Below are 8,707 nucleotides of genomic sequence, written 5' to 3'. Positions count from 1 at the left end.
CATTTCCAGACAAAATGAAAATTGCAAAAGTGATACCAATGTTTAAAACCGGAGATAGACACCATTTCACAAACTACAGGCCTGTTTCTTTACTCCCCCAATTCTCCAAAATACTTGAAAAACTTTTTTCAGACAGACTGGATAAATTCATTGAAAAACACAACCTCCTTACAGACAGTCAATATGGATTCAGAACGGACAGATCAACATCAATGGCACTAATGGAACTAATAGAGGAAATCACAAAATGTATAGACAATAAAAAAATAGCAATTGGAGTATTTGTGGACCTAAAAAAAGCATTCGATACCACTGATCATAGTATATTATTAAGTAAACTAGAAAAGTATGGTGTTAGGGGAGTTGGGTGGAGCTGGCTGTCGAGCTATCTAAGAAACAGTCAACAGTTTGTGCAGATAGGTGACCATAAATCTCATTTCATGAACATTACATGCGGGGTACCACAGGGGTCAATATTAGGTCCGAAATTATTCATATATTAATGACATGTAGAATTTCGCGAGTACCGAAATTTGTTTTGTTTGCAGATGACACCAATATTTTTTGTTCCGGTGAGAATTTGCAGCGGACTTTAGAGACAATCACAACTGAAATAAATAAACTAAAACTATGGTTTGACAAAAATAAATTATCATTAAATCTAAGCAAAACAAAGATCATGTTGTTTGGGAGACACAAAATAGATTGTAATGTAGAATTGATAATAGACAATACTAAGATAGAAAGGGTACAGGAAATTAAATTTCTTGGTGTGATTTTGGATCATAAAGTCTGCTGGAAACCTCATGTAGGATACATACGAGCAAAACTGGCAAAGTGCTCGGCAATTCTGTGGAAAACAAAACATATTCTTGATTGCAAATCTTTGTATACTCTATATTACTCATTATTTTTGCCATATCTGACTTACTTGTGTCGAAGTCTGGGGAAACACCTACAAAACCACTCTGCAGCCGATATGTACAATACAGAAAAGAGCAATAAGGATAATAAACAAAACAGGATACAGAGATCACACAAACCCACTATTCATAAAATCACACATGTTGAAATTTATGGACCTGGTCAAATTCAGAACAGTACAAATAATGTATAAAGCGAGAAATAATCTATTGCCAAAAAATATACAAGGAATGTTTAGTGAGAGAGAGGGGGGATATAATCTAAGGGGAGACCTAAATTTTAAAAAACCAAAGGTTCGAACAAATATGAAAAGCATGTGCGTATCGAGCTGTGGGGTGACTTTATGGAACAGACTGGAGACAGAAATAAAACAAAGTGCAAATATAAATCTGTTTAAAAGAAGGTACAAAAAATATTTTTAAACAAGTATATAGAAGAGGAAGTACAGTGGTGCTTGAAAGTTTGTGAACCCTTTAGAATTTTCGATATTTCTGCTTAAATATGAACTAAAACATTATCAGATTTTCACACAAGTCCTAAAAGTAGACAAAGAGAACCCAGTTAAACAAATGAGATAAAAATATTATACTTGGTCATTTATTTATTGAGGAAAATGATCCAATATTACATATCTGTGAGTGGCAAAAGTATGTGAACCTCTAGGATTAGCAGTTAATTTGAAGGTGAAATTAGAGTCCGGTGTTTTCAATCAATTGGTATGACAATCAGGTGTGAGTGGGCACCCTGTTTTATTTAAAGAACAGGGATCGATCAAAGTCTGATCTTCACAACACATGTTTGTGGAAGTGTATCATGGCACGAACAAAGGAGGTTTCTGAGGACCTCAGAAAAAGTGTTGTTGATGCTCTTCAGGCTGGAAAAGGTTACAAAACCATCTCTAAAGAGTCTGGACTCCACCAATCCACAGTCAGACAGATTGTGTACAAATGGAAGAAATTCAAGACCATTGTTACCCTCCCCAGGAGTGGCCGACCAACAAAGATCACTCCAAGAGCAAGGCATGTAATAGTCGGCGAGGTGACAAAGGACTCCAGGGTAACTTCTAAGCAACTGAAGGCCTCTCTCACATTGGCTAATGTTAATATTTATGAGTCCACCATCAGGAGAACACTGAACAACAATGGTGTGCATGGCAGGGTTGCAAGGAGAAAGCCACTGCTCTCCAAAAAGAACATTGCTGCTCGTCTGCAGTTTGCTAAACATCATGTGGACAAGCCAGAAGGCTATTGGAAAAATGTTTTGTGGATGGATGAGACCAAAATAGAACTTTTTGGTTTAACTGAGAAGTGTTATGTTTGGAGAAAGGAAAACACTGTATTCCAGCATAAGAACCTTATCCCACCTGTGAAACATGGTGGTGGTAGTATCATGGTTTGGGCCTGTTTGGCTGCATTTGAGCCAGGACGGCTTGCCATCATTGATGGAACAATGAATTCTGAATTATACCAGCGAATTCTAAAGGAAAATGTCAGGACATCTGTCCATGAACTGAATCTCAAGAGACATTGGGTCATGCAGCAAGACAACGACCCTAAACACACAAGTTGTTCTACCAAAGAATGGTTAAAATTCCTCCAAGCTGGTGTGCAGGACTGATCAACAGTTACCGCAAACGTTTAGTTGCAGTTATTGCTGCACAAGGGGGTCACACCAGATACTGAAAGCAAAGGTTCACATACTTTTGCCACTCACAGATATGTAATATTGGATCATTTTCCTCAATAAATAAACGACCAAGTATAATATTTTTGTCTCATTTGTTTAACTGGGTTCTCTTTATCTACTTTTAGGACTTGTGTGAAAATCTGATGATGTTTTAGCTCATATTTATGCAGAAATATTGAAAATTCTAAAGGGTTCACAAACTTTCAAGCACCACTGTATGTCAGTGGAGGATGATGAGGGATAAATAGAATAGAGTTGATTGTTATATTAGAACTAACTTAGTATATGGTATATATGGTATGTATTTATGGGGATAGTTTATATATTCATATTTACAGGGATAGGTATGTAGTAGATATTTATTTTTGTAATTATATATTTATATAGATATTTTTGAAGTGTATAATATATATATATATATATATATATATATATTTTTTTTTTGTGTGTAATATTTATATAGATATTTGTGAAGTGTATATATGGAATGTAGTATATATTTATTTTGTAATTAAATGTTTATATAGATGTTTAGGAAGTGTGTATATATATGGTGTGTAGTATATATCTATTTTTGTAATTATATAGATATTCATGACGTGTATATATGGTATATATTTTTTTAGGTGTATTAATGAAGTTTGGATTTCGGGGTAGTTAAAAAGGGGTGGGAAATTAAAAAAAGTATTGTTACTTCTTTCCACTCCTTTTTCGAACAATGTGCGGTGTATTGTAATGTCTTAGCTCTTTATGTTATTTTATTTATTAATTTTTTTGTCACTTTCTTGTGTTCTTTCTTTTGTATGTACAAATAGTTACGTACATTTTTTTATACATGTTCGAAATAAATAAATTCATTCATTCATTCATTCATTCATAGCATCCACCTCTCTTGTGCGTCCGCATCCTTCCAGTAGCAGCTCTTGATTGTACCAAGCCCCTGCCTCCCTACTGCTACCTTCCCCACGATGTCCTTGTGGCACAATCTGCTCTCAGCCTCATTGACTGCTCTTGATGCTGACCACATCCTTCCTGTCTTAATTTCTACTCCAGATGTCCACACTTTGTCATCTTTGGAGTCTCTAATTGTCATTATTAGGCATGCCTTTCCAACTTTAAATTCTTCAGAGATTGATGTTATTGGGAGCTTCAACTTGGATGACCTGCTGTAGAGTCCAATTGAAGTAAAACATGGAGGTACACCAAGCCACTTCCTCACATGCTTGTTGATGGTTCTCTCCATTGCCTCAATTGATGACATGGTTATCTCGTACAGCATAAGTGGCCATGCTAATCTTGGGAGTAGTCCATGTTGGTACATCCACACCTGGAATTTTCCAGGAAGCCCAGTCTTATCAATATTCCGCATGCCCTCGGTGACTTGCTGTTCTATCCTCCTGATGTTATTATTGCCTCCTAATGTTTCATCATACCATTTCCCAAGGCACTTGATTGGATTGCCAATAATAGATGGAATGTTTTCGCCCTGAACTGATAGCTGGAACTGTTGTGTTGTCTTTCCTTTCCTTATAATCAGGGATCTTGATTTCCTGGGTTTGAAGGGCATTCTCGCCCATGCCACTGCTTCTTCCAATGCACCTAGAATCCATTTGGCTTGCACATGGGTTTCTGTAGTGATGGTAAGATCATCCATAAACCCTCTGTTTGGTGGGTGTCTGATGTTATTTAAAGTTTTGGGACCTCTTGTTTCTCTTTCTCCTGCCTTTATAATCATATTCATCCCCATAACAAACAGTATTACTGAAATGGTGCATCCAGTAACAATGCCCTTTTCTAATTTCTGCCAAGATGTTGCGAAATCTCTGGTAGTAAACCACAGATGGATCCCGTTTAAATAAGTTCTGATTAGGCCAGTAAACTGCTCAGGTATATGATAGTGTTTGAGCACTTCTTTGATCAGCATATGTGGGATGGTCCTGTACGCATTGGCAAGATCTAACCATACTACTGTCAAGTTCTTCTTGTTTCTTTTTACCTCTTGAATCAGTTGAGTAATAATGCTAGTATGTTCTACGCATCCTGAAAAGCCAGGCACTCCTCCTTTCTGTACCAAAGTGTTGACATATCTGTTGCTTATCATATATGCTGTCATCCTTCTGGCCAATATTGAGAAGATCTTTCCTTCTACATTCAGCAGTGAAATTGTTCTAAACTGGTTGATCTGCTCTGATTTTTCCTCCTTTAGGATGAAACAGCCTTCTGCTTTCTGCCAACAAGGTGGTATCTTTCCCCTCCTCCAGACTACTTTTAAGAGTTTCCATAGATGTTTCAAAATTCTTGGGCATTTCTTATACAGGTGTGATTGTGAGTGTGAATGGTTGTCTGTGTCTATGTGTCAGCCCTGTGATGACCTGGCAACTTGTCCAGGGTGTACCCCGCCTTTCGCCCGTAGTCAACTGGGATAGGCTCCAGCTTGCCTGCGACCCTGTAGAACAGGATAAAGCAGCTAGAGATAATGAGATGAGATTTCTTATACACTTTATAGGGGATGCCATTTGGATCTGGGGCTGATGCTGACCTAGCCTTCTTTATAATCTCTGTCACTTTTTTCCATGTTGGTTCCGTTGTATTCATCGGCACTGTTGGTTCTGGCTCATCCTCTATTCTAATACACTGCCCTAATGGTTTTATTACACTTACGTAAATATTTACACTTACTCAAGCTGATCTTTGACTGGATCAAGTTGAAAGAAAGAAGGAAATAAATAAATAAACAAACAAATAAATGAATACAATCTTTAAAAGGCACCATTCATCATCAGTGTCGCAGTTCTCAAGATTGAACCGAATCGCTGTCTTGAATCATGAACTGAATCATGAATTGATTCGCTGTCCTGAATCATCTGAAGTGCATAAAATCTGCATGCCGTCTCGCAACAAGTTTTACCTCCAAATAGCCTAAACTATGTCAGACAGATTTTATCCTGTTCACGGTGGGGGTTCCTGAGAGAAACCAATCAAAAGTGAAAGAGTGAAAGTGATTATCATGCTGTTACCATGTGAATATTCTTTCATGAATGCACAAATGCATGCTCTGTGCTCCAATGTCGGTGTGACTGAGGAGGGTGACAAGGTTTATGTTTCATCTAATTTAGATAATTTTAAAACTATATCATTTGGCAGTGGGCACATAGGAAAGTGGAAAGTATAAAGTTTCTGTCAATATGTTTATCATGCTTGTATGATTAAAAAAAAAACCATGAAGATATTTCTCAACGCTTGACCTACTCATTCTAAACCTGCCGAGCTTTGCTGGCGAAGCTCTCGACCCCAAAGGGTTAAGAGTCTAATGGAGCAAGTGGTGGTTGGTGGGTCCTGCAGTAGCGCATTGGTGTGATGTTGTTAGAGGAAGCCTTCCTAGAGCAATCGACAGTGGTGCTTGAACATTTGTGAACCCTTTAGAATTTTCTACATTTCTGCATAAATATGACCTAAAACATCATCAGGTTTTCACACAAGTCCAAAAAGTAGATAAAGAAAACCCAGTTAAACAAATGAAACAAAAATATTATACTTGGTCATTTATTTATTGAGGAAAATGATCCAATATTACATATCTGTGGGTGGCAAAAGTATGTGAACCTCTAGGATTAGCAGTTAATTTGAAGGTGAAATCAGAATCAGCTGTTTTCAATCAATGGGATGACAATCAGGTGTGAGTGGGCACCCTGCTTGATTTAAAGAACAGGGCTCTATCAAAGTCTGATCTTCACAACATGTTTGTGTAAGTGTATCATGGCACGAACAAAGGAGATTTCTGAGGACTTCAGAAAAAGTGTTGTTGATGCTCATCAGGCTGGAAAAGGTGACAAAACCATCTCTAAATAGTTTGGACTCCACCAATCCACAGTCAGACAGATTGTGTACAAATGGAGGAAATTCAAGACCACTGTTACCCTCCCCAGGAGTGGTCGACCAACAAAAATCACTCCAAGAGCAGGGTGTGTAATAGTCGACGAGGTCACAAAGGACCCCAGGGTAACTTCTAAGCAACTGAAGGCCTCTCTCACATTGGTTAATGGTAATCTTCATGAGTACACCATCAGGGGAACACTGAAGAACAATGGTCCACATGGCAGGGTTGCAAGGAAAAAGCCACTGCTCTCAAAAAACAACAATGCTGATCATCTGCAGTTTGCTAAAGATCATGTGGACAAGCCAGAAGGCTATTGGAAAAATGTTTTGTGGACAGATGAGACCAAAATAGAACTTTTGGTTTAAATGAGAAGCATTATGTTTAGAGAAAGGAAAACACTGCATTTCAGCATAAGAACCTTATCCCATCTGTGAAACATGGTGGTGGTAGTATTATAGTTTGGGCCTGTTTTACTGCATCTGGGCAAGGGCAGCTTGCCATCATTGATGGAACAATGAATTCTGAATTATACCAGTGAATTCTAAAGGAAAATGTCAGGACATCTGTTCATGAACTGAATCTCAAGAGAAGGTGGGTCATGCAGCAAGACAATGACCCTAAGCACACAAGTTGTTCTAGCAAAGAATGGTTAAAGAAGAATAAAGTTAATGTTTTGGAATGGTCAAGTCAAAGTCCTGACCTTAATCCAATCGAAATGTTGTGGAAGGACATGACGCGAGCAGTTCATGTGAGGAAACCCACCAACATCCCAGAGCTGAAGCTGTTCTGTACGGAGGAATGGGCTAAAATTCCTCCAAGCCAGTGTGCAGGACTGATCAACAGTTACTGGAAATGTTTAGTTGCAGTTATTGCTGCACAAGGGGGTCACACCAGATATTGAAAGCAAAGGTTCACATACTTTTGCCACTCACAGATATGTAATATTGGATCATTTTCCTCAATAAATAAATGACCAAGTATTATATTTTTGTCTCATTTGTCTAACTGGGTTCTCTTTATCTACTTTTAGGACTTGTGTGAAAATCTGATGATGTTTGAGGTCATATTTACGCAGAAATATAGAAAATTCGAAAGGGTTCACAAACTTTCAAGCACCACTGTATGTCAGCTCCGCATTATAGTAAGCACGGAGTGTGGGGAGTGTGCCAGCCCTCCCGCTCTCTTGGGAATTGCAGAATGGATTTCTCTCTGGAACAGACGCGAGACAACTCTCTGCATCACACATTCTACCAAGTGAGAGTAATCGATGGTCAGAGCCTCCAGCCGAGCATCGTACTCTCCCACCCATACATTTCAATAATTAGAAATAGACTGTATTGAGTGATGTAGGACACTCTAACCGGAAAGCCGGCAACTCAATTATTGATTCCCAAAAGTCTCAGGTTATCCCTCTTCCATGTGGCTCATTATAACCCAATGGCCAGACAACTAGGGCAGTTCAAAACATTAGCCTGACTCTTGACTCCGTTCTACTGGCTAGGGATTTGCAGGGCTGTCCGCAGGTGGTATACGGCATGCCGTGAGAAATCCTGACTGATCAGGGCATTATTTTCATGTCATGCACACTTTGCAAACTTTAGGGGTTATTGGGGGTTAAATCGATCCACACAAGTGTCTCATCACCCACAAATAGACGGCCTGGTCGAGCAATTTAACCACACTCTTAAGAACTTGATTCGTAAGTTTGAAAGCGAAGACACTCGTAACTGGGATAAATGGCTCAAACCCCTGTTGTTCACAGTACAAGAAGTTCCACAAGCCTCCACATGGTTTTCTGCATTCGAATTACTATATGAGCACAAGCATTGGGGCGTCTTAGACGTCATACAAGAAAATTGGGAGGAGGGGCCTTCTGACAGCAAAAATGAAATTCAGTACATTCTTGACCTGTGCACAAAACTCCACACACTCAGCCACCTAACCCAGGAGAATTTGTGGCAGGCACAAGAACGCCAGTTCCGACTGTACAACAGGGGGCACGCCTTAGAGAATTCAAACCGGGAGGTAAGGTTCTCATATTATTGCCCACATCAAGCTCTAAATTACTCGCCAAGTGGCAAGGGCCCTATGAGATCACATGGCGAGTTGAGGACATCAACTATGACATGAAGCAAACAGATAGAGTCGGTGCATGGCAGATAATACCACCTTATGGGTACTTAACTGAAATCTGGTTGAGACCTCTATAGTCAATGCACG

Source organism: Neoarius graeffei, chromosome 20, assembly GCF_027579695.1.
Source record: "Neoarius graeffei isolate fNeoGra1 chromosome 20, fNeoGra1.pri, whole genome shotgun sequence".
NCBI lineage: Eukaryota > Metazoa > Chordata > Actinopteri > Siluriformes > Ariidae > Neoarius > Neoarius graeffei.
The sequence above is the reverse complement of the archived record's forward strand: the minus strand, read 5'-3'. Positions refer to the sequence as shown.